Source organism: Cervus elaphus, chromosome 7 (assembly GCF_910594005.1).
Source record: "Cervus elaphus chromosome 7, mCerEla1.1, whole genome shotgun sequence".
NCBI classification, from domain to species: Eukaryota; Metazoa; Chordata; class Mammalia; order Artiodactyla; family Cervidae; genus Cervus; species Cervus elaphus.
This window is the reverse complement of record NC_057821.1, coordinates 15078166-15092960: the sequence shown is the minus strand read 5'-3', so window position 1 is coordinate 15092960 and position 14795 is coordinate 15078166. Positions and strand designations below refer to the sequence as shown.

Genomic DNA, 14795 nt, shown 5'->3' with positions numbered 1-14795 from the left:
GTATTAAAGTCAAATCTATGAACATAGAATGTCTTTCTGTAAATTAACATCTTTAATTTCTTTCAGTATCATCTTAATATGAGGCTCTAATCTTCTTAGTTTATTCCTATATATTTTATTTTTGATGCTATTGTACATGGAATTGACTTCCTTTTTCAGATCATTGTAGTATACGGAAATACAACTGATTTTTGGTGTTTGTATCCCAAAACTTTACTAAGCTCATTTTTTCTAGTGTTTGTCTGGAATATTTAGCGTCTTCTATATATAAGATTATGTTTGCTAACAGATTTTCTACTTCCAATTTGGATGCCTTTTACTTATTTTTCTCCCCTAATTGCTCTAGGGTTTCCAGCACAACGTTAAATGGAAGCAAAAGAGAGCGTCCTTGTGGTGGCCCTGGTTTAAAGGAAAAACTTTTAGTCTTTCACAATTATGATGCTAGCTGTAAACTTTCATGTGTGGCCTTTATTATTTTGAGTTTACTTCTGGTTTATTGAATTTTTTTTTAATCATGAAGGAGTATTGAATTTTATCAGTTTCTTCTAAATAAATTGAAAAGTTCATGTGACCCCACCCTGCTTTTCATTTTGTTAATGTACCATATTTTCATATACTGAACCATCCAGAAATTCTACTTGGTCATGGTTTGTAATCCTTTAATGTGCTATTAAATTGTTTGCTAGAGTTTTAAGAATTTTTATATCAACCTTCATCATTAATGTTGGTTTGTAGTTTTATTTTCTTGTAATGTCTTTATATGTTTTGGTATCAGGGTGATGCTGGTCTCATAGAATGAATATAGTTCCTTCTCTTCAATTTTTTGGGAGAGTTTGAGGAGCATTCTTTTTTTTTTTTTTTTTCAATTAGCAATAATCGCCCCTCGGATAAACCTCATTGGCTACGATACTGCCACTGCGCAAAGCTGAGGAGCATTCTTAATACTTTAAGAATCCATTAGAACTCACCAGTGAAACCATCTGATCCTGGCCTTTGCTTTGGGAGTTTTTTGAATACTGATTCAATCTTTTTACAAGTTATCAGTTCAGTTCAGTTCAGCTGCTCAGTCGTGTCCAAATCTTTGCGACCCCATGAATTGCAGCATGCCAGGCCTCCCTGTCCATCACCAACTCCCGTAGTTTACTCAAACTCATGCCCATCGAGTCGGTGATGCCATCCAGTCATCTCATCATCTGTCGTCCCCTCCTCCTCCTGCCCCCAATCCCTCCCAGCATCAGGGTCTTTTCCAATGAGTCAGCTCTTCGCATGAGGTGGCCAAAGTATTGGAGTTTCAGCTTCAGCATCAGTCCTTCCAATGAACACCCAGGACTGATGTCTTTCAGGATGGACTGGTTGGATCTCCTTGCAGTCCAAGGGACTCTCAAGAGTCTTCTCAAACACCACAGTTCAAAAGCATCAATTTTTCGGCACTCAGCTTTCTTCACAGTCCAACTCTCACATCCATACATGACCACTGGAAAAACCATAGCCTTGACCAGACGGACCTTTATAGGTCAGATCAAATAATCTAGTCATGATCTGTTTTGGTGGTGGTTTCTAAGAATTCATGTTTCGTTTATGTACCAAAAATGGAATTACCTAATTGTTCATATCTTACAATCAGTTTTATAGGAATAAAAATTACAATGTTTCTTCTTTCATTTATGATTTTAGTTAAGTCTTCTCCTTTGCTTAGTCAAACTAGTTAAAGGTTTGTTGATTTTGTTGACTAAAAGAACCAAGTCTTAGTTTTGCTTGTTCTATTTTCTATTTCATTTATCTCTAATATTTCCTTCCTCGTGCTAACTTTAGGTTTAGTTTTTACTGCTTTTTATAGTTCCTTAAGGTGATAAAGTTAGCTGTAAAAACAAAGGATTTTTTTAAACAACCTAAAAATTATTGTCACAATATTCCTTTCATTACACAAATTTCCTTACATGAATTTTGGTATTTTTTTTTTTTGTTAGATACTTTCTAACTTCCCTTGTGATTTCTTCTTTAATCCATTAAGATCATGTTGTCTAACTTCAAGGCATATGTGGATTTTCAAGTCATCCTTTTTCTATTTTCTAGTTTTCTTCTATTGTGATAAGAAAAGATACTCTAACAAAAAAAAGATCAAAATCAATCATTGTTTTAAGGTCTTACAGTGTATCATGTATGTTCCATGTGAACTTGAAATGCATTCTTTTGTTGGGTGAAGTGTTTTGTGTTTATCTGATAGGAACGATTAGGCTGTACTGTTCAAGTTCTCTATTTCTTTATTGGAGTTCTTTCTATATTACTCAAAATGAAGTACTGAAGTCTTGTATTATTGTAGAACTGTACTTCTCCCTTCAATTCTGTCAATATTTACTTCATATTTAAGAGCTCTGATGTTTGATGCATATATTTAATTTTTGGTGAATTGATATTTTTATCATTATGTCCTTTGTTTCTTGTGACAGTTTTTCATTTAATTTTCTGATATTGCTATAGCCATACCTGTTCTTTTGTTACTTTGTGCATGGAATATCTTTTTTACATCCTTTCACTTTGAACCATTTTCTCACCTTAAACAGTCTGCAAGCTATTTCTCTAGCCAAAAAAAAAAAAAAGTTTCCTTGGTATCAGGAAAGAATTACAATTTGGGATCTAAAACCACGGCAAGCTATGTGCAAGTCCAACACAAGGAAAGGGAAAAGTGAAGTTGCTGCTGCTGCTAAGTCACTTCAGTCGTGCCCGACTCCATGTGACCCCATAGACGGCAGCCCACCAGGCTCCCCCGTCCCTGGGATTCTCCAGGCAAGAACACTGGAGTGGGTTGCCATTTCTTTCTCCAATGCGTGAAAGTGAAGTTGCTCAGTCGTGTCCGACTCTTAGCGACCCCATGGACTGCAGCCTACCAGGCTCCTCCATCCATGGGATTTTCCAGGCAAGAGTACTGGAGTGGGCTGCCATTGCCTTCTGCGAAAGTGAAGTTAGCCCCATGGTAAACAGAGTTCATTGGAGGAACTGAGAGTATAGAGTGGCTTTTCATTGGTGAAATTGTGACGGGGTCTCATTGGCTGAGGTCTTTCCAGCAAGTCTTTCCATTTCTTGTTGAGTTCAGTCCTTAGAGCATGAGAGCTCCCCCTTCTGGCCTCAAAGTCTTTTAATCGAGTTTTGTTGGGTATTTTGGTTGGTTGGTTTTTTATACTACACATGTCCTTAGATGTAAAGTAAATTTGAAGTTCCTCATGTCAGGAGCTTGGCAGTTACCACTGTGTCTTAACAAGTGAAAAACTGTCAACTGAAAAGTCAACAATTCCTCTTGAATCTATAAGAGAGGGTAAGACACAGGGCACATTGCTCTCCCCAAGATTGGAGAGACAGGAAAAAATCAGGCAGTCATGGTTTACCTGGGCCAAGACTCTCAAGCAAGAAAATAGTGTAGTGAAAGTGTTGAGAAAGTCATGAGAACCAACCTAGAATTATGTACCCTACAAGACATCCCTTAGGAGACTGAACTGACTTATATACACTACTATGTATAAAATAGATGACTAATGAGAACCTACTGTCTAGCACAGGGGACTCGACTCAGTGCTCTGCAATGACCTAAATGGGAAGGAAATCCAAAAAAGAGGGCATATACATATGTGTATACCTGATTCACTTTGTTACACAGCAGAAATTAATGCAACTTTGTGAAAGAACTTACTCCAATAAAAATGAAAATTAAGACTTTCTCCCCCCAAAATTGAGGGGATTTGTTGCAAGGCAGGTCTACCGGCAAGAAATGTTGTTTATATCACAACACTCATCACCTGACTTAATGAACAGATAAAGTTTAGAACTTCTAGTATGGAGAGAGGTCAGCATCGCCTTCTCTCTTTATTCCATCATTTTGTCCAGGAACATAGAGGTTTCTGATACACCTGGTGATCCGCAGTTATATTGATGGATTCCGGAACTAGGTGGATGGGACGGACCAGGAGACCAACTTTAAGAACTGGAGTCCAGGCCAGCTAGGTTGATTGGCTTGGGCCCTGGCTGAGTAGAGGGGAGGGCTAAGTCCCCCTCTACCCCAGTGGCAAGTGACATAACCCCTGTTGGAGGCCCACCGCCACTCCGAGGCTGACCTGGGCTGTGGAAATGGCAGAAATGGGGGAGGCTGACCCCTTTCCACAGACCCCTAACAAGACCTCTGGAGATGAGGAGTCGGTTCTGGGAGACTGGAAGCACGGCTGTCATTAAAGACTTTTCTCCCTAACTTTAAAAGACAGAGTTCCTAAGTTTCTTCCAGTTTCATTGAGGTATAATTCACATAATAAAATTGTAACTAGAGAAGAAAAATATAGGCCAGAGACTCAAATCTACCTATAAAGGGAAGAGCATCAAAGAAGGAGTAAGAGAAGAAGAAACTGAGTCTTTTGTGGACCACATATAGTTGTATCCTGTGTTTATTGATTCTGCCAATCTATCTTTTGATCAAGTACATTAATTCATTATGTTTAGATTACTGATAGGGAACTAATTGCTATTGCCATTTTGTTGTTTTCTGTATTTGTGGGGGGTGGGGGGTTCCCTGGTGACTCAGCAATAAAGAATCTGCCTGCTGATGCAGAAGACACGAGTTTGATCCCTGGGTCAAGAAGATCCCCTGGAGAAGGAAATGGCAACTCACTCCAGTCTTCTTGCCTGGGAAATCCTGTGGACAGAGGAGCCTGGAGGGCTATAGTCCATAGTGTTGCTAAGAGTCAGGCAGGACTTAGAGACTAAACAATTACAATATATCTTGTAGCCTTTTATTCTCCTTTTCCTTTTCCTTCCTTCCTTTGTGTGTAATTGAATTTACTTCTGTAGTGACATGCTCTGATTTCCATCTCATTTCTTTTTGTGTATATTCTATAAATACTTTTTATGGCTACTATGGGATGCATTAAACATCCTAAACTATAACAATTTAAACTGATATATTCAGTTAAATACAAACTACTCCATTATAGTTTTACCTCCCACATTTGGTCTTTTTTTATTGTTTTTGCATATTTGATTGAAGTATAGTTGATTTATAATATACTATTTTTAGTGTACAACATAGTGATTCAGTACCTTTATAGATTATACTCTACTTAAAATTATACAAAACAATGGTTATTTTTCCCTTGTGCTGCACAACATACCCTTGCTGATCTATTTTTTACACAGTAGTTTGTATCTCTTAATCCCCTACCTTATATGGCTCCTCCTTTTCTCTCATCACTGGTAAGTTTGTGTTCTATCTGAATCTATTTCTGTTTTCTTTATATTCTTTTTTTTAATTTTAGATTCTACATGAAGTGATAGTATAGAGAATGCCTTTCTCTGACTAATTTCTCTAAGCATAATACTCTAGGTCCATTTGCATCATTGCAAATGGAAGAATTTCACTATTTATGACTGCATAATATTCCATTGTTTGTAGAGATACAGATATACATCACATCTTTAGTATCCAATTCATGTATTGATGGGCATTTAAGGTTGCTTCCATATCCTGGCTACTATAAATGATGCTGCTATGAACATTGAGATGCATATATCTTTGAAGTAGTATTTTAATTTTCTTTGGATATATACCCAGGAGTAGAATTGCTGGATCATGTGGTAGTTCTATTTTTTTTTTTTTAAACCATACTGTTTTCCACAGAGAATGCATCAATTTACAATCCTACCACTAATGTACTAGGATTCCCTTTCCTCCACATCCTCACCAACATTTATTTGTAGGTTTTGTGATGACAGGTATGAGATGATACCTCATTATGGTTTAGATCTGTATTTCTGAATGATGATATTGAGCATCTTTTCATGTGCCTATTGACCATCTGTGTGTGTGTGTGTGCATATATATATATATATATATATATAGGATAAAGGTCTATTCAGGTCTTCTGCCCATTTATTAATCAATAAATTGATATATATTGAGTTGTATGAGCCATTTATATATTTTGGATAGCAACCCCTTATTTTTCATATCATTTACATTTATTTTCTCTGATACAATAGGTTGTCTTTTTGTTAATGGTTTCCTCTGTCCAATATTTTCAAGTTATTTAGGTCCTATTTGTTTAGAGCCAAAAAAACAAAAAAATTCCTATGATTTATGTCAGAGTGTTCTGCTGTGTTCTCTCTTAGTTTTATGGGTTCAGGTCTTACATTTATTTCTTTAATTCATTTTGAGTTTATAAGGTGTGAGGAAATGTTCTCTTATCATTCTTTTATGTAGCTCTCCAGTTTTCCCAGCATCACTTTTGCAAGAGACTGTCTTTTCTCCACATGCATTCTTTCCTCCTTTGTCATAGGTTGACCATAGGTACATGAGTATCCCATACTTGATATATCACAATGATATCATTAAATATTGTGTGCCCAACATTTAATTTTCCTGTTGTTCTTTTAAAACTTAAGAGTTATGAAATTTGTATAATACAGGCTTTTATACTTGTCCATACATTTACCTTTATCAGAGAACTCTATATTTTCAGGTCACTTTGAGTTACTGTCTACCGTCCTTTCTTTTAAGCCTGAAGGACTCCTTCAACTGTTTCCACAAGGACAGTCTAGTGGTCATGAATTCCCTCAGCCCTTTTTTATCTGAAAGAATTTATTCCTCATTGTTGAAGACAGATTTGCCAGATAGAGTATTCTGACAATTTTTTCTTTCAGCACTTTATCTTGTTGCCTTCTGGTCTGTAAGTTTTCTGAAGAAAAATTTGATAGTCTATGGGTGCTCTCTTTATGTGATGAGTCGTTCTTGCTGTTTTCAAGGTTCTTTGGGCAGTTTGATAACATCTCAGTGTGTGTCTCTTTATCCTACTTGGAGTTTGAACTTCCTGTATTTGTATATCCATTTCTTTCCTCAAACTTGGGAAGTTTTAGGCCCTTAGTACTACAGATAAGCTCTCTGACTCTTTTCTCTTCTGGGATTCCCATAATGCATATATCGGCCCATTTGATATTGTTCAATAAGACCCTCAGGTTTGACAGTGGGTTTCTGCTAGTGAGCTTGTAGCCACTTTTTTGCTTCTTAGAGTCAAAAAAAGAAAAAATAACTTCGAATCACTCAAGTTTGTTGATTCTTGTGCCTATTCAGACTACTGTTGAATCTCTAGTAACATTTTCACCTCAGTCACTGTAATTCAGCTCTAGAATTGTTTGCTTTTTCTATAGTTTCTATCTCTGATATTCTAATTTTGTTCATAGATCATTTTCCTGATTTAGTTTAGTTGTGTATTATTACTTAGCCCATGAGCATATTTAAGATGATTTTTTGAAGTCTTCCTCAAGTAATTCAGAGAACTGTTTTTCTTTAGGGTCATTTTTTAGAGATTTATTTTGTTCCTTTAAATGGGTCATGTTTCCCTGTTTTTCACATGCATTATAATTGTTTCTTGAAAATTGGGCATTTGAAAAAACACTTCTCCCAGTCTTTGCAGAGTTTTATGTAAGAAAAACTTTGCTAATCAGTGCAATATAACAGCTCAAGTTTCCCTCAAACCTTCTTCGGTGATGCATCTTCCTATGTGTGCTCTTATTTCAATTCTCTATATGCAGAGTTGCCTTTAGAAGTCTTCAGGTCCCTGAGAACCTCACCCCCAAAGGGACTCCTCATGTTCTATTATAGTCCTTTGCCCATAATCTCCCGCCCCCAGGAGCCCATGTGCCTGCAGTTCCCCAGCAGTTCTCACCTTGTGGTAACTGCCACTGGTTTCAGGGGCCTCTAACCTGATACCCAAACTATTCTGCCCTTTCCATCCGTGTTCCAAGTCGAGTGAGACCGAAGCCATCCTTCAAGCAGCCCTCAGGTAAGCCAGAACATTGTAAGCAAGTTCTATTTTCCTTCCTTCCTGGAGGATGACCCAGGAGTTGGGCAGCTTCCTCCTGACTGACCACAAAGCGGGTAGAGTAATGCAAACAAAAATTCCAGATAATTTTCTACTGTTAGGACTGCAGCTTTTTCTTGGTTAGGTTGGTTGTTGCAGTTTAACTTGGTTTTAGGGTTCTTGTAAAGCTCCTTTGGCCTGCTTATTATTCAGTGTTTCCAAAGCAGGGATGAAAAACTGGTGCTTTCTCTTCTGCCATCTTGTTCATGTCACTCCAACCCATTTTCACCATTGTGTCCATTTCTACCAGGCTTTGAGCCTTTGCCTCCAACAGTCTGTACCTCTACCAACTCTTTTTTGGAGGGCTGCCCTCAAGCTTGAAACTACCTCATCTACAGGAAGAGACCCGCAGCAGCTTGGAGTTTGCTTCCCTAGGAAAGTCCCTAGTCAATGACTGTGCCCCCCTGGGGTAAAGGTGATCCACACCCATCAAACTTGGAGGCACAGTTCCCGTTAGAGTTCCCTTGTGGGGTCAGGCTGCTGCTCCCCTATGTGGGACCTTTCTTGAGTCATACACCTACTCTGATTCCCTCCCTTTTCTGCTTCCCAGACTCTTTTCTATCCTCTTTGTAACCCTTTCTTAGTGAATCACTTGTACCCCTATCTTCATCTCAGGATCTCTTTCTAGTAAAGGTAACTGAGATCCAAAGTGTAGGTTGCCTTTTTTGTTTTTTCACTCTACAAACAGCAGCATGTAGATTACTGAGATTAAAAAACTGGTTTAGAGTGAGAGGTTGGGGGCAAGACTGTTACCAAGTCCAGGCTCGTTCTGCTAGCTGCAAGAGAGGACAATGAATCTGAGACGAAGAACTTTATTCAGGAGCGGGCTGACCAAGAAGGTGGCAGGCTAGTGCCTCAAAATAACCAAGTTGTCGGGACCTGGTTGCCAGGTACTTTTATGGCTCAGAGATGGGTGGGTGGGGGTTGGGAGCCAGTGGGGTGAGGAAACAAAGTAAAAAGACTATTCAGTCCTTGCAAATGTCCCCTAGAAAGCCACACGCAGGGGAACCTGTTAGTTTCACTTCCTTACAGTCCTTCACAGGGGGGTGGCTCAAGTAATCTCCCTGGGGCAGGCCATTGTGTCTGCCTACAACAAAAGCTGCAAGGTGAGGGTTAAAGTCGCAAAAGCAGATCCGGCATAAATTCAAAATTAACCCTTCCCAGTTACAAGTCGACTAGAAGCAGAACCTCAGTCCTTGTCTTCTTTGGAAAAAAAAAAAAATAGGAGACCAAGATTATGAAGTAGATAAAGCATTTATTAGAAGCAAGTACACGTAGAGGGGCGAACACAGTGAGCTGCGCCCAACTCGGGCAGCTTCGATCGCTTGTACGGAGGCAGTCCTCCAGGTGGTTTCTAGCCAGTCGTCCTGCTTGTGGCTGTATCTGACCTGACTCAGGGGCCTTCCTGGTAGGCGTCTGCCTCCCTCAGCCACGGTGGACGCCAGCTTGAGGGTTTCTGGGGAGTTGACTGGTGTCTCTTTTCTCCCTTTGACCCCTTCCCTAGACTGAGGGCCTTCTCTGTGCAGGTGTGGGCTAGGAAATCCCCTTGACCACAAGAATGGGAAAATTGTGGATGCTTTGTCTTTTATCCAATCAGAGCCCAATGCTTCTGCTATATTTTGTCTCAAAGTGTCAGGAGACAAGTTGCAGCTGCTCAGCCTGGGACCCATCTATCTCCTACCTCTAAAGGTATAGTATGCTACTATCTTAGATGTTACAAAGGAACGTGGGACAAGACAACCAGTATGAGGAGAATCCCTGGATTACTGGTCCAATCAGATCCTGGCAGGAAGGAGATGGCATCCTACGCGAGTGTAACTACAGAGTGGTCAGTAAAGGGGTCCTTAAAGAGAGGAGGGGTTGAGGAAACTAACAAAATAATAGTGAAACAGCAAGGGCGTATAGACAGAGGAGAACTGTAACCACCACAGCACCTGGTGGGGTGTGGAGAGAAGGTTGTTACAGGAACCTAGTCCAGGATAGCTCTGTTGTGGAATCCAGAGTCGCAAAAGATACCTCAGAGGACACTCAAGACAGTACAGTTTAGCACACCAGCGGGTTCAAGGGGGAATCGGTTCTCAACAAGGACCCTGATGTCTCTGAGAGACTTAGTTTTATACCCCCCACCACGTGACTGGTTACATGTTAGCAACCTCTCCTTTAAGACTGATGACCGGCTTCAAGATGGAGTCTCTCCTGCTTTCCTCATAATGGCCCCAACAGCCCAATAAGAGCTGTGGCTTTTGGTAGAGGGACTCAGTCCCTCCAGAGATGATGGCACATCAGGAAGCCTGGAGAATAAACTCTGCAACCTCATTCCTCCCATTCTGACCCTCCTCTGTAGGTGCCTTCCATGGGCTGAAAGCACTAGACGTCAGAAGGAAGGTATGGGAGATAGAGATGGTCCCCTTTCAAGGCCCACCTTGCTTCCCAGGAGCAGACAGCCATCATTCAAGGTCATGCTGACCCTCAGCAGTCCCTAGCCAGTGACTCAGCAAGGCAGAGGTACACAGGTCCTATTCAATGTGCCCTGTGAGGATGGCATAGCTGAGCAAGACTTCAGAAGTCCCTGTCAGCCTGGCCAGAGTTCACTGGGTGTGCATTACAATTTGATTTCTGTTTTAGTCCAGCTTCCTTCCCTCCCTCTCACAACTGTTGATACCTAGTAACACCTTGTCAGGTGAGTGTATGCTCCTCGGTTCTTTGTCTCGTCACAACAAAGATTTGGAGTGATGGACATTAAAGCCCCTCGGTGGGTCACAGCTCTCGGAGGACAGACTGTGTTATAGCTCTTAAATAAATCACTGTTACAGCTCAGTGTTACAGCTCTATTTATTTAGATGATAGCAGGAAAATCCATCTTCGAGGTGTGAGGGCACTTCGATCCAAAGACGGGAAGAGAAGAGCGCCCCATCGTGTGTGAGAGAGAGAGAGAAGAGGGCTTTGGCTCCTTGTTTTATATGTTTTTTTGTTCTCCCTGGGCCTGTCCTATGCAAGTTGGGCTTAGGCAGGAGCGTTGTTTGTTTTACCTGAGGTTCTCACTCTGGTCCTCGGACCTTCCTTTGTTCTATTTTCTCAGGCTTTCCCTTCCAGGTCTTTTAGCCACCGCCATTTTGGACTCCTTTGCCCTATTCTAACTACCTAACATTCCCCCCTCAAGAGATGGGAGGCCCAATTCTTTGGGAATGGGGCATCGAGGTCTCTCTGGCTACTTCCTGCTGAACTGGGATGGTGAGGGGCACTGGGCTTCCCCTCTTGCTAGTCTCAGGCCTCAGAGTCCTTATAGCGGTGTCCATCTAAGTGTGACTGATATTTTCCATGGTTGGCTGTAGTTTTATATCTTTGTTGAACTGGTGCTGCATGTCGTAGCTTGACTGGGGCAGAGATAAGACAGGCTACACAATTGACAACACATGGAACAATCAGCAGCAGAGTCAGTATGGCACAACAAAGACTAGTAGGGGCATTAGCCAATTTCAAATTCACATCGCCAGGATGGCTCAAGTCCCTCCCTGTTCAGGGATCAGAAGATCTATCTCCTGTCTGTTTTGGAGTACAATCTCTGCCAAGCTGTGTTGGCTCTTTAGAGCTGTCTTGAGAAATCTTATCCCCAGAGACCAGATTTTGGGGTTGTTTATTAGAAGGGCACTCATTTGTAGCTCTGAATAGGTATCTGAGAGCTCCCAGGGGCTCACAGGTGTATTGAGTGTCCTCTTCTGTGTTCTTCCATGGCTTGACTCGTGAGTAGTGAATCCAGGAGTCATGTCCTGGCACCATGACTGCTGTCGGGGTAGAAAGTATTACAGGGTAGGGGCCCTTCCATGTGGGCTGGAGTTGAGCCTTTGGGGACCCATCTTTCCAGACTTTAATTAGGACTTGAGTCCCTGGAGCATACATTGGTGACTCCCCAGAGTCTTCTGGGTCCTGGTTTACACCCCACAAGCATATATCCTGTTGGAATTGCCCAAAGGCCATGGTATAAGACTGGAGGGTCTGAACCTCTGGATCTAGGAAGAAGTCATTGATATAAACTAAAGGTCTTCTATCATTATTGCAATAGCTGCAAGATTTCGAAGGCAGGGGGGCCAGCCTTGGGTGGTTGGATCAAGTCTCTTGGATAAGTAAGCTACTTGGATAAGTAAGTTGGCTCAGATCCCAACCTTTGATTTAACACTCCCAAGGCTATTCCCTCTCTTTCATGGACATAAAGTTGGAATGCTTTTTTTGGATCTGGCAACCTCAAGGCAGGTGCCTGAGTTAAGGCCTGTTTTAGTGTAGCCTCTGCCTCCATTTGAGGAGTTTCCCACATCAGTGGGATTGAATCATCTCGTCCCTTTAAGCTTTTATATAAGGGGTGGGCAATTAGACCATAGTTGGGTATCCAGATTCTACAGTACCCAGTTACCCCCAGGAAAGCTCGCAATTGTTTCCAAGTTGTGGGGGAGGGCAACTGAAGGATTCCTTGTACCCGATCAGAGGACAGCCTCCTGGACCCATGTGTAATCTGAACGCCCAGGTAAGTGACCTTTGTCTCGACCATCTGTGCCTTAGCACGGGAGACTTTATATCCCCTTTCTGCCAAAAAGTTTAGAACCTGAATTGCATGTTGTTGGGCACTTTTCTCATCTGGAGAGCAGGTTAGTAGGTCATCTACATATTGTAATATTTTCCCATTAAGCCCCAGGTCCAGATCTAGGAGATCCCGGCTAAGGGCCTGTCCAAACAAGTGGGGGCTATCTCTAAACCCCTGAGGTAATACTGTCCAAGTCATCTGTTGGTGTTTTTCTCCTGGGGCCTCCCACTCAAAGGAAAAAGGATATTGTGATTCTTTAGCCAGTGGTATGCAAAAAAATGCATCTTTGAGATCCAAGACTGTAAACCACTTGGCACTGGCTGGGATTTCTCCCAAGATTACATAGCGATTGGGTACTGTGGGATGGAGGGGGACTACAGCTTCATTTATGATCTGGAGATCTTGAACCATTCGCCAGGTTCCATCTTTTTTCTTTACTGAGAGGATTGGGGTGTTACATGGCGAACTGGTGGGGACCAATAGCCCACAAGCAAGGAGTTTATTTATTAAAGGCTGTAGTCCCTCCCAAGCCTCTCTTTTGAGAGGATATTGTTTCCGGTTAGGAAACCGAGTGGGATCTCAGAGGACAATGATGACCACTTCAGCTTGGTGGGCTTGTCCAGGAATCCCCTGGTCCCACACCTGGGGGTTATTTTGTCCTCCCATAGTCTTTGTTCTCTCTCCATTGGAGAAGGTATAATGGATTCTTCAGTAGTAACCAGAAGCTGTAGGGCCCTAGGGGCTGAAAAGCTTCCCATCACAAGGGTGGTCCCCAGTTTAGTGAGTATGTCTCTTCCCATTAAGGGAGTAGGACACTCAGGGACCTCCAGGAACTGGTGGGAAAATATCTGTCCATCCCAGCAACAAAGAAGTGCTTGGGTGAATCTTTTAGTAGTTGCTTTTCCTGTAGCACCCAAAATGGTACAGGTTTGAGAGGAGAAGGTTCTGGAGTAGGAGATCAAGACAGAGTAGGTAGCCCCTGTGTCAACCAAGAAATTCTCGGGCCTACCTTCCACATCCAGTTGCACCCTTGGCTCCAGCCCCGTGATGGTTATCTGTGACAGGCGGGCTGGCTGGAGCGGGCTGCTTCAGTCCTCTTGAGCCATCATGAGGGAAGGCTTGGTGCTTGACCTTGAGGCTCTTGGGTCCCGAGGGCAGAGTGCCGCCCAATGTCCCAGTTGATGGCATTTGTGGCAAGCTGTTCTAGGAGACTTGTCATGGTTAGGACACTCTTTGGCCCAGTGCCCCGCCTGTCTACAGATTAGGCATTTGCCTCGTGCCTTGTCATTCAAGGGCTCGGGGTGTGCCATAGGGCTTCCCTGGAGGGCAGCTAACATCTGGGCATGCCTTGTCTCTTTCCTTCTCTCCCTCTCCTGGGCCTTGGCCTCCTTCTCCTGTTCTCTGTTATAAAAGGTATTGGTGGCTGTCTGGATCATCTCACCTAGAGAGGCAGCAGAGTCCTGCTGCTGTAGCTGTTGTAACTTAATTCTGATATCTGATGCACACTGGGACAGGAATTTGTCCTTTAAAATCACCTGTCCTTCATAAGAGTCTAAGTCCAAATTGGTAAACTTTTGGAGGGCCTCTTTAGCCTTTCTAGAAAGGCAATGGGGTTCTCATTGGACTCCTGAGTTATTGCTGAGACCCGGGCATAGCTGATTACTTTTTGCTGGGCTGCTTTCAGTCCTGCCTTTATACAGATTAGAAAATGATCTCTTTCCCAGATGTGCCCAGGGTCATTATAATTCCAGTTAGGATCAGAGGAGGGGACTGCAGATTCCCCTACTGGGTATCTATCGCTTGACATGTGAAGCCCTGTTGCACACCTCCGGGCTTCCTTTAAGACCCTAGTATGTTCAGGGTCAGATAAAGTTTGACTAAATATGACCATGATGTCCTTCCATGTCAAGTCAAAGGCCAAGGTAATATGTTGGAACGTATCTATGTATTTGCCTGGGTCATCTGTATAGCTTCCCAGGTCTTGTTTGATCTGTCTTAGTTCTAAGAGGGAGAAGGTTTTATGGACTTGGGTTGGTCCGAATTCTCCAGTTTCAACTAAGGGACATACTCGAGCTGGCTTTTGTGGAAGGGGTGCTCCTGGGTATGGGGGCACGCTTGGATACAAGGAAGAAGCACCAGGTAACTCAGGAGCTGTGGGGGGTAAGTCTTCATGAGGGGGTTCCTTCTCTTGGTTGCCTGTGCCTAACACCATTTGCCTAGTGGGCTCAGTTTTAGGGCGTACAACAATCCCATACTTAAGACAGAGTTCCTTCATATCTCTCAGTCTGAAGAAAATGTGGGCATAGGGGATCTCTGTCCATTTCCCTTGT

The 14795-nt window shown here is 42.3% G+C and overlaps 1 non-coding gene across 1 annotated transcript; it reads right to left on the bottom strand.

The window, feature by feature from the left end:
* Positions 1 to 788: 788 nt before the first annotated feature.
* On the bottom strand, positions 789 to 927 carry LOC122697931. Its single transcript, XR_006342252.1, has one exon. It is a non-coding gene; the product is annotated as a U4 spliceosomal RNA (small nuclear RNA).
* Between the last annotated feature and the right edge of the window lie 13868 nt (positions 928 to 14795).